Source organism: Emys orbicularis, chromosome 13 (assembly GCF_028017835.1).
Source record: "Emys orbicularis isolate rEmyOrb1 chromosome 13, rEmyOrb1.hap1, whole genome shotgun sequence".
In the NCBI taxonomy this organism is placed as follows: Eukaryota; Metazoa; Chordata; order Testudines; family Emydidae; genus Emys; species Emys orbicularis.
The window spans coordinates 14,896,434-14,910,709 of NC_088695.1; the positions used below are offsets into that span (position 1 = coordinate 14,896,434).

The following is a 14,276-nucleotide window of genomic DNA, read 5'->3' on the forward strand; positions in this document are numbered from 1 at the left end:
CATCCAACTTCCAAAGAGTTGTATTTTATTACTGTTACATTGTGAACGTCGGGAAACAGAAAAGGCATTGCCAGTCCCTCACCATGTCACCATCACCTCCACAGGAACTAAGGGAGAATTTACTCCACATCATAAATTTATGGCATAAACTGATCTCTTGTGAGGGGGGTGCAAATTATTCTTTCTCTTACAGGACATTGAAATGCTGAATATACCAGGAAACATTGTTAGATTAATTTCCATTAATTCTAACAGAAGTTTGATGCCTAAGGAAAATATACTGCACTGGAAATCTCAGTTCAACATTTTAGTTGATGTATATATTGATTTTGAATCCTAAGCCATGGCATGATTCTGGCAATTGCAAGAAGTGAACTACTGCATTTAAGCATCATTGTAAAGCTTCAGTATGTCACTAGATGGGATACAATAATAGATAAAGAAAGAGACTGATCTGATTATCAGTATTCAGCTACCAGAGATATGGACAATTATATTAGTCATTGCTCTGATATGGCAGAGGGTGGTCTACATTGATACAAAAGATCTGTTGTCGACCTGAGACTCCTTGCACTTTGACTGAAGTCAACATTGAGCCTTAAAATTGCAGCTGGTAGCCAGGAGAGGGAGGGGCGTTTCTGAATATTTATGGAATTACTTCATGACTCTTGATTACCTTTCAGCTCTATGTTCTTCCAATTCAATTTCAGTTTGCTTTATTGTTCCTAGACTCAACCCATGGCAGACACAGACTGGAGAAATCAAACATCTGTCACAGAATTTATCCTCCTGGGATTCGGTGATCTCCCTGACCTGCAAATTCTTTTCTTCCTGATGTTCCTAGTGATCTATGTGGCAACTGTGGCTGGGAACACCCTCATTGTGGTGCTTGTTGTGGCTGATCAGCACCTTCACACCCCCATGTACTTCTTCCTGGGGAACTTGTCCTGCTTGGAGACCTGCTACACTTCCACCATCCTGCCCAGGATGCTGGCCAGTTTCCTCACTGGGGACAAAACCATCTCATTCAGTGGCTGCTTCATACAAATGTATTCCTTTTGTGCTCTGGCAGCTACAGAATGCTGTCTCCTAGCAGCGATGTCTTATGATCGGTATTTAGCAATATGTAAACCCTTGCACTATTCAGCTCTCACAAATACCAGATTTTGCCTCCACTTGGCTGCTGGGTCATGGTTAAATGGTTGTTTGGTTACTGACATCTTTGTATTATTCATGTCACAGTTAATATTCTGTGGCCCGAATGAAATTGACCATTTCTATTGTGATATCATCCCATTGATAAAACTCTCCTGCGGGGACACACGCCTGATCGTATTGTTGAATTTCGTACTAGCCTGTGTATTCACCTTGCCTCCATTTCTACTAACCCTGACATCCTATGTGTGTATCATCGCCACCATCCTGAGAATCCCTTCCACCACGGGGAGGCAGAAGGCATTTTCCACCTGCTCCTCTCACCTCATTGTGGTGACAATTTACTATGGAACCCTAATGATTGTGTACCTGCTACCGAAACGCGACACGTTAAGCTTCCTAAACAAAGTGCTCTCTCTTTGCTACACAGTCCTGACTCCCCTGGCAAACCCCCTCATCTACAGCCTGAGAAACAGAGAGGTCATTGAAGCCCTGAGCAAAGCAGTCAGTAAATATGTGGCTTTCAGAAAAACATGCAGAGATTCCTAGATAACAACTTTGCCTAAATCAGCCAGGCAGCTGTGAAAACCTCAGGCTATCAGCCCCCATTGAAATTGAGTTGAAAACCCCCATTGAAAATCTCACCTGTAATGTGAAAAAAATGGAGATGTTCTGAATGGAGTTACTGAGACAGTGTTTACAGTTCCATGCTGTCTCCATGTAACACATCATATAGGAAAATGAAGTTGTGGACAGCTCTGTCACTCTCTCATGTTCAGCACTGATAAACGGGGTATATTGGTATTTTTGTCCATGGTCTTAGCTAAACATTCACCCTATGTGAGGAGTGTGTACAGCGTTTGAAACTGCACCGGGCTGACATAGTGTAAGGCACAAAATCCACTAATGATCAAAGTAAATCCCTGTGTATGTCCCCTGTTCATTGTTTCTCTGTTAGATAATAAAGTTTTATTTCTATTTGACTGTCTGAATTAGATTACAACACACAATGTGTGACATCATGTTTTGTGCTGCAGTTCTTGTGACCCGAAGGACACAATGGACAATCCAGCAGGAACTCGGGTCAGTGTTGTCCATGTTAGTGGAAGGACCAGGGAGGGAGGTGGCCATAACCATATTTCCATCATGGAGTTTAACTGGGCACCAGGCAGAATTGAGACAATTTTAACCAACTTTTTATTTCCATAAAAAAAGCTGTTTTTGATCAAAATTATTGTTAGACAATAAAAATACTAACTCCTGGTGCAGCATATATGGGGATGTAAACCTGGGAAATCTGGCACCCGTGAAATTGTGCTTATTGCCATCATTCCACTCTGCAACCCCACCTTCCCTGCACTCACACAGGCTGGATGCAACGAGCCAGGCCCCAGCAGTTTCCTTTGGACACTTCACCAGAAACAGCTTCATAGCTCTTATCTGGGCTAAACCCGGGTGGGACCAGCTCCGACAAAGCACCAGCACCAGGCTCACAGGGCCCTTGGAGGCTGGGAACTTGGGCAAACAAAGAGGTGGACTGTCCAGACCCAGGTAGGGGTTTGCCAGGGCATATGTAGAACTGAGGCCATTTCTGGGGTCGGGTCTGTCAAACAGGCACCGAGGAGGGATTCGGCCTGTGACCCTGCAGGGCAGAAGCTGCTTTGCTCCTGCCAGCTACACAGAGCATTTCAAAGGCAGGGGACCTCTTACAATGAGTGTCCCTAAAACTGGTTGCAATGAGTGCACGTCCCGAGAGGGTTAGTTCTCAGGACACAGTGAGGCAACCTATGGCGAGAGGAAGCGGCTACAACCTACCAACGGGCAGAACTCCTGTGATGTCAAAATGGCAGTGCTGGCTCAGTCGCTGGGAGCACGTCAGGGCTTGTGCAGGGGCAGGGAAGCTGGGCATCAGTGAGAACGGTAGGACTTGAGCCCTGCAGAAACCATTTTCCAAGGGACCTAACAGAATTAGGCACCCAAATCCCTTTGAAATGGGAGTTGGATGCTTAACTCTCTTAGGGTATGTCTACACTACGAGGGTAGTTCGATTTCACTTAAATCGAATATGTGGAATCGATATTGCAAAGTCGAACGTGTGTGTCCACACTAAGGACAGTAATTCGACTTTGTGAGTCCACACTAACGGGGAAAGCGTCGACATTGGAAGCGGTGCACTGTGGGCAGCTATCCCACAGTTTCCGCAGTCCCCGCTGCCCATTGGAATTCTGGGTCGAGCCGCCAATGCCTTCTGGGTAAAAAAAATGTGTCTAGGGTGCTTTGGGGTAATTGTCGTCATCCGTCCGTCACTACCGCCCTCCCTCCCTGAAAGCGCCGGCGGGAAATCAGTTCGCGCACTTTTCTGGTCAGTGACAGCGCGGACGCCACAGCACTGTGAGCATGGATCCCGCAGCGACCATCGCTGCAGTTGTGGCCGTTGTCAATGCCTCGCAGCTTATCATCCACCTTTCCCAGAGGCAGATGCAGATAAACCAGGCGAGGAGGCTACGGCACCGCGGTGAGGGCCTGAAGTCTGAGAGTAGCACAGGCCTGTCAGAAAGCACGGGACCCAGCGCCGAGGATATCACGGTGACAATGGGTCATGTGGATGTTGTGGAATGGCGATTATGGGCACGGGAAACAAGCACGGACTGGTGGGACCGCATAGTGCTGCTGGTCTGAGATGAATCCCAGTGGCTGCGAAACTTTCGCATGCGGAAGGGGACTTTCCTTGAACTTTGTGAGTTGCTGTCCCCTGCCCTGAAGCGCAATGACACCCGGATGCGAGCAGCCCTGACTGTCCAGAAGCGAGTGGCCATAGCCCTCTGGAAGCTTGCAACGCTGGACAGCTACCGGTCAGTCACGAACCACTTTGGCGTGGGCAAATCTACCGTGGGGGTTGTTGTGATGCAAGTAGCCAACGCAATCGTTAAGGTACTGCTCTCAAAGGTAGTGACCCTGGGAAACGTGGAGGTCATCATAGATGGCTTCGCCGCGATGGGATTCCCAAACTGCGGTGGGGCTATAGATGGAACTCACATCCCTATCCTGGGACCGGACCACCAGGCCAGCCAGTACATCAACCGAAAGGGCTACTTTTCAATGGTGCTGCAAGCACTGGTGGACCACAGGGGACGTTTTACCAACATCAACGTCGGATGGCCGGGCAAGGTTCATGACGCTCGCGTCTTCAGGAAATCTGGTCTGTTTAGATGGCTGCAGGAAGGTATTTACTTCCCGGACCACAAAATAACTCTTGGGGATGTGGAGATGACTACAGTGATCCTCGGGGACCCAGCCTACCCGCTAATGCCCTGGCTCATGAAGCCCTATACTGGCGCCCTGGACACTGAAAAAGAACTGTTCAACTACCGGCTGAGCAAGTGCAGAATGGTGGTGGAGTGTGCTTTTGGCCATCTCAAGGGGAGATGGAGAACCTTACTGACTCACTGTGATCTCAGCGAAACCAATATCCCCATTGTTATAGCAGCTTGCTGTGTGCTCCACAATCTCTGTGAGAGCAAGGGGGAGACCTTTATGGCGGGGTGGGAGGTTGAGGCAAATAGCCTGGCTTCAGATTACGCCCAGCCAGACAGCCGGGCGATTAGAAGATCCCAGCGGGACGCGCTGTGCATCCGGGAGGCTTTGAAAGCTAGGTTCCTCAGTGAGCAGGGTAACCAGTGACTTTTAAGTTTGTTTAAAGAGAAGCTGAACCTGCCACTGTTTCTTTACCCGGTTAATGTTGTCTATCCTATCCAGCTACATACCCCCTTCACCCCCTTCCAAAAAAATAAAATCAGTTTTATTTTGTTAATGAACACCGTTGTCTTTATTACTGTTTTCGCGGGAATGTTTTAAACCTAGGACGCAGACTGTGGTGGGGAGCGGGTGTAGTGTACTGATGCAAATGATGCTTCTAAACTCCAGGAATGACAGTATTCGCAGTGGTGGACTGGTTGTTTCAACGGAGCCTGCCAGCCCTCCTGAGCGGGACTGCGTTTATGTGGGGGCTATGTGACTGTATGGCAGGGGGAGGAGGGTTACAGATCCCCTGCTGCGTGGCTCTGTGATCCAGGAAAAGGACTGCTGCATAAGATCTGTAACTGCCCTCCCCCGCCACAAAGTCACAGAGCAACCCCCCCTCCCCCCACAGAACATGAAAACCACCTCCCAGACTGACCAGGGTAACTAGTCACTGCACTGTGTATGTGCCCTGCTGCTGGACCTGCCCCCGCCTCTGTACCCTGCTAAAGGTGACTGTCCTGTCCAATTACCAAGCCCCTTCCCCCCCTTCAGACAGACTCTCCTCCAAAAGAACATGATGGAAACAGTAATGAACAGAAACGTATTTTTTATTAACAACCACACATGAAACTGGGGGGTGAAACTTTGACGGGGGCTTGTGTGAGGCGGGAAGGAAAGGACTTTTCAAATTTTGGGGAATGACAGCCTTCTGGTGCTTGAGCAGTCTGCAGGGGTGGAGTGAGAGTTTTCACGGACTCTGCTGCCCCTCCTTCTTTGGACTTTGGGCGAGGGGGGTATGGGACTTGGTGGCGGGGGAGGGCGGTTACTGATAGACTGAAGCGGGGCTCTGTCCTCCTGCCTCCGTTCCTGCAGAACATCAACAAGGCGCCGGAGCGTGTCCGTTTGCTCCCTCATAAGTCCAAGCAGCGTTTGAGTCGCCTGCTGGTCTTCCTGCCGCCACCTCTCCTCACGTTCCATGTGTGTCCGGTGCATTTGGGACAAATTCTCCCTCCACTGGTTCTGCTGTGCTGCATGGGCTCGGGAGCAGCCCATTAGTTCTGAGAACATGTCCTCTCGCGTCTTCTTCTTCCTCCGCCTAATGTGCGCTAGCCTCTGGGAGTGTGATGCCAGGCTGGGTTGGGAGACAGTCGCAGATGTGGCTGTGGGAAAGAGAAAAAGGTAGTGAATTCCTCCGAAAGATAAATGTAGTTGTGAACAGAGAACATAGTCTTTCTCTGTGAACAAGACCATGCACTGCACCTATCACATGCGCACTCAGGACAAGGTCGAATTTTCGGACCTCGCTTTCAGTGCCTGGGGTCTTGCACTGCCGATCTGGGAAACGGGGCAGGACACCGGAATTTCTGTAGCAGGCAGACATGGTAAGCCGTAGACTTGTGGCTGCTTAAAACTTTAATAGTAGCACTGGCCTCCTTTCACATTGAAAGCAATGCCAGTCTCTGCTGCCAGCAATCGGCCAAGCATGAACTCTGCCCCTGTCCCACCCCCTCGCGGCTGTCCCAAAGAAAGATCCCTGTATGCTGCCCCTCTCCCGCCTCCACCGCGTGGCTGTAAACCGGCGGTTACAGTTCTGTAAAGGAACGGGCAAGCAGTCCCAATACTAACAGTCCCCTACCTAATTCAAAGCAGGTCATCATGAGTGACATCACAATAATGAGGATCTCAGACAGCGATAAAGAAAGGATGCTTTGGGAAAGCCTGCAAAGACCAGGCTTTGCGAACAGGGGCTGCTAACAGGGAGTTTCGCAAGGGAGTTCTCCAGGTGAAGGAGGAGCTAATACAGCATCTGTGGGGGACCGTGTGCTCTGGCTGGCAGTTGGAGGCAGGTTTGAAAGCTCGAAGCCTCTGGTAATTGGCTGAGCCTTACTCAGTGGGCGGGGCATTCACTGAGGCCAGGGCTTTATAAAGCCGCGCACAAGCGACCAGGGAGCTTTGCGAACAGGGGCTGCTAACAGGGAGTTTCGCAAGGGAGTTCTCCAGGTGAAGGAGGAGCTAATACAGCATCTGTGGGGGACCGTGTGCTCTGGCTGGCAGTTGGAGGCAGGTTTGAGAGCTCGAAGCCTCTGGTAATTGGCTGAGCCTTACTCAGTGGGCGGGGCATTCACTCAGGCCAGGGCTTTATAAAGCCGCGCACAAGGGACCAGGGAGCTTTGCGAACAGGGGCTGCTAACAGGGAGTTTTGCAAGGGAGTTTAGAAGGGGAGTGGGAAGGGAGTGGGAGTCCCTCGCCAGCCGTAACCCCATCCCCGTGGCCCCCCCCTAAAACCTATAAACCAAACCACATTCCAAAACTTCCTTCTGTAAACCACCCTTTCACTAACTAGGATACAATGCAGGCAGAAGCCCAGCAGCAGAGTGGGGGCTATCCAGTTTATTGCACCGACTGTTGCATGTATGATTACCTGCCCTGTGGGCGGGTGGCGTATGTGTGCAGTCGGTGCAAGGAGCTCCTGGCCCTCAGAGACCATGTACGGACTTTGGAGGCCAGGGTGGCGGAACTGGAGGAGCTGAGAGAGGCAGAGAGGTATGTTGATGAGGCTTTCCGGGACACTGTAGAATTGTCCCACCTCCGCTTAGACAGCACCTGTGCTGTTAAGGAGGAAGAAGGGCCCAAGGAAGTAGAGCAGTCAATGGGAGCAGAGGGAAACTTTCCCGTAGTTGGGACCCTCCTTCCAGATGGTTCTGGGGTTGCCTCTCGCACTGAGGTTGCCTCTCCGGGGGAGGGAACTCCAGTTTCTAGGAAAAGGCAGGTGTTAGTAATGGGAGATTCGATTATTAGAAATGTAGATAGCTGGGTCTGTGATGACCGGGAGAACCGTATGGTGACTTGCCTGCCTGGTGCGAAGGTTGCGGATCTCTCGAGGCATCTAGATAGACTTATGTGTAGTGCTGGGGAGGAGCCGGTGGTCGTGGTACATGTAGGTACCAATGACATAGGGAAGGGTAGGAGAGATGTCCTGGAAGCCAAATTTAGGCTGCTAGGGAAGAGACTGAAATCCAGGACCTCTATGGTGGCATTTTCAGAAATGCTCCCAGTTCCACGCGCAGGGCCAGGTAGGCAGGCAGAGCTTCAGAGTCTCAATGCGTGGATGAGACGATGGTGTAGAGAGGAGGGGTTCACGTTCATTAGGAACTGGGGAAACTTCTGGGATGGGAGGAGCCTATACAGGAGAGATGGGCTCCACCTAAACCAAAGTGGAACCAGACTGCTGGCACTAAACATTAAAAAGGTTGTAGAGCAGTTTTTAAACTAGGAGATGGGGGAAAGCCGACTGCTGCAGAGGAGCGTGTGGATCGGACACAGACTTCCCTTAGGGGAGAGTCTGATGATAGAGAATCTCCAGGTTATAGTCAGGAGCAGAGGACTGAAAAGTATAATGTAAGGGCCGGATCAGATGATAAACAGCCACATAAAAAAGAATCTGGCACATCAGAAAAAGACAGGCTAATAAACAGGGACAAGTTTTTAAAGTGCTTGTACACAAATGCCAGAAGTCTAAATAATAAGATGGGTGAACTAGAGTGCCTTGTGATAAAGGAGGATATAGATATAATAGGCATCACAGAAACCTGGTGGACTGAGAGCAATCAATGGGACACAATCATTCCGGGGTACAAAATATATCGGAAGGACAGAACAGGCCATGCAGGGGGAGGAGTGGCACTATATGTTAAAGAAAGTGTAGATTCAAATGAAGTAAAAATCTTAAGCGAATCCACAGGTTCCATAGAGTCTCTATGGATAGAAATTTCATGCTCTAGTAAAAATATAACATTAGGGATCTGTTATCGACCACCTGACCAGGACAGTAATAGTGATGATGAAATGCTAAGGGAAATTAGAGAGGCTATCAAAATTAAGAACCCAATAATAGTGGGGGATTTCAATTATCCCCATATTGACTGGGAACATTTCACTTCAGGACGAAATGCAGAGATAAAATTTCTCGATACTTTAAATGACTGCTTCATGGAGCAGCTGGTACGGGAACCCACAAGGGGAGAGGTGACTCTAGATTTAATCCTGAGTGGAGCGCAGGAGCTGGTCCAAGAGGTAACTATAGCGGGACCGCTTGGAAATAGTGACCATAATACAATAGCATTCAACATCCCTGTGGTGGGAAGAACACCTCAACTGCCCAACACTGTGGCCTTTAATTTCAAAAGGGGGAACTATACAAAAATGAGGGGGTTAGTTAGACAAAAGTTAAAAGGTTCAGTGACTAAAGTGAAATCCCTGCAAGTTGCGTGGGCCCTTTTTAAAGACACCATAATAGAGGCTCAACTTCAATGTATACCCCAAATTAAGAAAAACAGTAAAAGAACTAAAAAAGAGCCACCGTGGCTTAACAACCATGTAAAAGAAGCAGTGAGAGATAAAAAGACTTCCTTTAAAAAGTGGAAGTCAAATCCTAGTGAGGCAAATAGAAAGGAGCACAAACACTGCCAACTTAAGTGCAAGAGTGTAATAAGAAAAGCCAAAGAGGAGTTTGAAGAACGGCTAGCCAAAAACTCCAAAGGTAATAACAAAATGTTTTTTAAGTACATCAGAAGCAGGAAGCCTGCTAAACAACCAGTGGGGCCCCTTGACGATGAAAATACAAAAGGAGCGCTTAAAGATGATAAAGTCATTGCGGAGAAACTAAATGGATTCTTTGCTTCAGTCTTCACGGCTGAGGATGTTAGGGAGATTCCCAAACCTGAGCTGGCTTTTGTAGGTGACAAATCTGAGGAACTGTCACAGATTGAAGTATCACTAGAGGAGGTTTTGGAATTAATTGATAAACTCAACATTAACAAGTCACCGGGACCAGATGGCATTCACCCAAGAGTTCTGAAAGAACTCAAATGTGAAGTTGCGGAACTATTAACTAAGGTTTGTAACCTGTCCTTTAAATCGGCTTCGGTACCCAATGACTGGAAGTTAGCTAATGTAACGCCAATATTTAAAAAGGGCTCTAGGGGTGATCCCGGCAATTACAGACCGGTAAGTCTAACGTCGGTACCGGGCAAATTAGTTGAAACAATAGTAAAGAACAAAATTGTCAGACACATAGAAAAACATAAACTCTTGAGCAATAGTCAACATGGTTTCTGTAAAGGGAAATCGTGTCTTACTAATCTATTAGAGTTCTTTGAAGGGGTCAACAAACATGTGGACAAGGGGGATCCGGTGGACATAGTGTACTTAGATTTCCAGAAAGCCTTTGACAAGGTCCCTCACCAAAGGCTCTTAAGTAAATTAAGCTGTCATGGGATAAAAGGGAAGGTCCTTTCATGGATTGAGAACTGGTTAAAGGACAGGGAACAAAGGGTAGGAATTAATGGTAAATTCTCAGAATGGAGAGGGGTAACTAGTGGTGTTCCCCAAGGGTCAGTCCTAGGACCTATCCTATTCAATTTATTCATAAATGATCTGGAGAAAGGGGTAAACAGTGAGGTGGCAAAGTTTGCAGATGATACTAAACTACTCAAGATAGTTAAGACCAAAGCAGATTGTGAAGAACTTCAAAAAGATCTCACAAAACTAAGTGATTGGGCAACAAAATGGCAAATGAAATTTAATGTGGATAAATGTAAAGTAATGCACATTGGAAAAAATAACCCCAACTATACATACAACATGATGGGGGCTAATTTAGCTACAACGAGTCAGGAAAAAGATCTTGGCGTCATCGTGGATAGTTCTCTAAAGATGTCCACGCAGTGTGCAGAGGCGGTCAAAAAAGCAAACAGGATGTTAGGAATCATTAAAAAGGGGATAGAGAATAAGACTGAGAATATATTATTGCCCTTATATAAATCCATGGTTCGCCCACATCTCGAATACTGTGTACAGATGTGGTCTCCTCACCTCAAAAAAGATATTCTAGCACTAGAAAAGGTTCAGAAAAGAGCAACTAAAATGATTAAGGGTTTAGAGAGGGTCCCATATGAGGAGAGATTAAAGAGGCTAGGACTCTTCAGTTTGGAAAAGAGAAGACTAAGGGGGGACATGATAGAGGTATATAAAATCATGAGTGATGTTGAGAAAGTGGATAAGGAAAAGTTATTTACTTATTCCCATAATACAAGAACTAGGGGTCACCAAAAGAAATTAATAGGCAGCAGGTTTAAAACAAATAAAAGGAAGTTCTTCTTCACGCAGCGGACAGTCAACTTGTGGAACTCCTTACCTGAGGAGGTTGTGAAGGCTAGGACTATAACAATGTTTAAAAGGGGACTGGATAAATTCATGGTGGCTAAGTCCATAAATGGCTATTAGCCAGGATGGGTAAGAATGGTGTCCCTAGCCTCTGTTCGTCAGAGGATGGAGATGGATGGCAGGAGAGAGATCACTTGATCATTGCCTGTTAGGTTCACTCCCTCTGGGGCACCTGGCATTGGCCACTGTCGGTAGACAGATACTGGGCTAGATGGACCTTTGGTCTGACCCAGTACGGCCTTTCTTATGTTCTTATGTTCTTATGTTCTTATGTATGCCGCCATGCTGTGCAAGGCTATGATCCTGGAGTACTTGAGGATCTCCTGGCACGGAAACGTCTCCTACTTCGGAGGACCCAATAAGGCCGCTCTCCCCAGGAACCTGATGAACAGGCTTTCCAATTACCTCCAGGAGAGCTTCCTCGAGATGTCCCTGGAGGATTTCAGCTCTATCCCCGGACACATAGACCGCATTTTAATATAGCTGCACTGGCAGGGACTAAAGAGTGGAGCGTCTTTGGCAGCAGAATCATGCACTACCGGACACTGTTAGATTTTTTTTAAATAGTTGGGACTGAATAGTTAAGCGCCTAGGGCAAACAAATCATGAAAAACACATTGTTCTTATTGTTAATATTCCAGTTCTGTTAAAAATAAATGTTTAGATATTTAAAACACTTACTGCTTGATCCTTCCCCTGAATCTGTGTCCGGGTTAAATGCTGGGGACGGTTGGTAGGGGATCTCTGTAAGGGTGATGAAGAGATCCTGGCTGTCGGGGAAATCAGCTTGGTAAGAGCTGTCGACTGCCTCGTCCTCCTCATCTCCTTCCTCATCTTCCCCATCCGCTAACATGTCCGAGGAACCGGCCGTGGACAATATCCCATCCTCAGAGTCCACGGTCAGTGGTGGGGTAGTGGTGGCGGCCGCACCTAGGATGGAATGCAGTGCCTCGTAGAAACGGGATGTGTGGGGCTGGGATCCGGATCGTCCGTTTGCCTCTTTGGTCTTCTGGTAGCCTTGTCTCAGCTCCTTGATTTTCACGCAGCACTGCGTTGCATCCCGGCTGTATCCTCTCTCTGCCATGGCTTTAGAGATCTTCTCATAGATCTTTGCATTCCATCTTTTGGAGCGCAGCTCGGAAAGCACGGACTCATCGCCCCACACAGCGATCAGATCCAAGACTTTCCTATCAGTCCATGCTGGGGCCCTCTTTCTATTCTGGGATTGCACGGCCATCTCTGCTGGAGAGCTCTGCATCGTTGCCAGTGCTGCTGAGCTCGCCACGCTGTCCAAACAGGAAATGAGATTCCAACTGCCCAGACACGAAAAGGAATTCAAATTTTCCCAGGGCTTTTCCTGTGTGGCTGGTCAGAGCATCCGAGCCCGGACTGCTGTCCAGAGCGTCAACAGAGTGGTGCACTGTGGGATAGCTCCCGGAGCTATTAGCATCGATTTCCATCCACACCAAGCCTAATTCGATATGGCCATGTCGAATTTAGCGCTACTCCCCTCGTTGGGGAGGAGTACAGAAGTTGAATTTAAGAGACCTCTATGTTGAACTAAATAGCCTCGTGGTGTGGATGGGTGCAGGGTTAATTCGATGTAACGGCGCTAAATTCGACATAAACGCCTAGTGTAGACCAGGCCTTAGATACCTCTGAGAATCTCAGCTTCGAGAGTCACTGGGATTCTGTCACGGTAGGTTCTGTCATCAAATGTTTTTCGGCTGCGTATGTGTGTGTGTTGTGTTGTCTCCGCTCTGCACAGTCTCAGGCTCTCTCTAATACAGGTTCAATCTATGCATTTCCAATGGAAACAGACCCCACAGCAACAGAAATGCACTGGATGGATTGGAAACACCTGCCAAACCTTTGAGAGCCACTGCTATTGTATGTGCTTTTGCAGCCACTAATGTTGCAATCATGCTGTTGTACAGTTTTGTTCCCAGTTGCTCTAATTTGGAACAGCGTACACCTAGCAGTAGTTAAGAAATGAGGAAAGATGTGATTATGCTGTCTAGGGTCACTAGAGGGTAGATGAGTGGGAAAGGTGCAGTGGTGATGCCCAGTGGATAGCATCCAATGTGGAAGTCAAGAAAGGTGAAGTTATGATGCCAAATGACCAGCAAAGGGAAGTGGACAGAGGTAAAGCTGTATAATACAGATTAGATGGCATCAGTGTAAATGGTGAGGAAGGAATTTTGTGGATCAATGGACCTCTATGCTATGTAATGAACTGGAAATATCTTTAGAAACCAAAGTGAGAGGAATGTGAGTGAGCAATGTATAAATGAAGATATTGAGGAATTCTGAAGCCGTGTTAATAAGGGAATCAGAGACAGACAGCCTAGCTAGTCCTAGGTTACCAACACTACCTAAAGATAGGAAAAGTGTACCATGGTGGAACGATGACCAACAGGGACACAAGAGCATCAAGGATGGAAAGAGGCAGCTACAACATCCACTGTAGTTAACTCCAGAAGAGAGCAGAGGGTAAGAACAGAGCAATAGACTGTCATGCTGTGTAATGAACCTTAGGGGCAGGAGATTGAAAGAAATGAGGAAAGGTCCGTCGTATTGGCCAATATATTTCAGAACAGGATAAAGTCCTGTAATGTGAAAAGGAAAGGTCAGTGATGCTGCAAGGTGTCCACTAGAGGGCAGCATATTCAAAGCAGGAGAAATGGGCAGCTATTTTCTGAAAGGCCCAGTAGGTGACAGCAGATATAGGCTTAATATTATTATATATTAATCTATGGGCAGTTGGTTTTAACAGGCCATCACCTAGAGTTTCATCATTATGTGAAGTACTTTCCCCTGTGGGATTTTTTCCCCCTTTTATAAGTGTAAGCAAGGTCTGCATGAATTCTCCCCTGACCACTAGTGATGAACTGACCTTTGCATAGACATGCCCATTCTGCCTAGGCACGATGGAAATGTTTTGCCTAAATAATGACTTTTGGTGGTGTTGGATCACAAGTCACTTTGTTACTGGAGCAGGGGTAATAAAGAGTTGTGTATCCTTATGCAGGGATCAAGGGTAGCAGAACTGTACTTGGCATACCCTGGTGGAGGGCACTGTTCTTGGCATACCCTGATGGAGGGACTCACCTTCAGCTAAACTGCATTCGGTAAGCAGGAGACGGGTGTCAAAG

At 47.5% G+C, this 14,276-nt stretch overlaps 1 pseudogene; it reads left to right on the plus strand.

Annotated features, from left to right (window-relative positions):
• The first annotated feature begins 687 nt into the window (after nucleotides 1–687).
• LOC135888471 (olfactory receptor 6B1-like) lies at nucleotides 688–1,704 on the plus strand (annotated as a pseudogene).
• The last annotated feature ends 12,572 nt before the right edge of the window (nucleotides 1,705–14,276 follow it).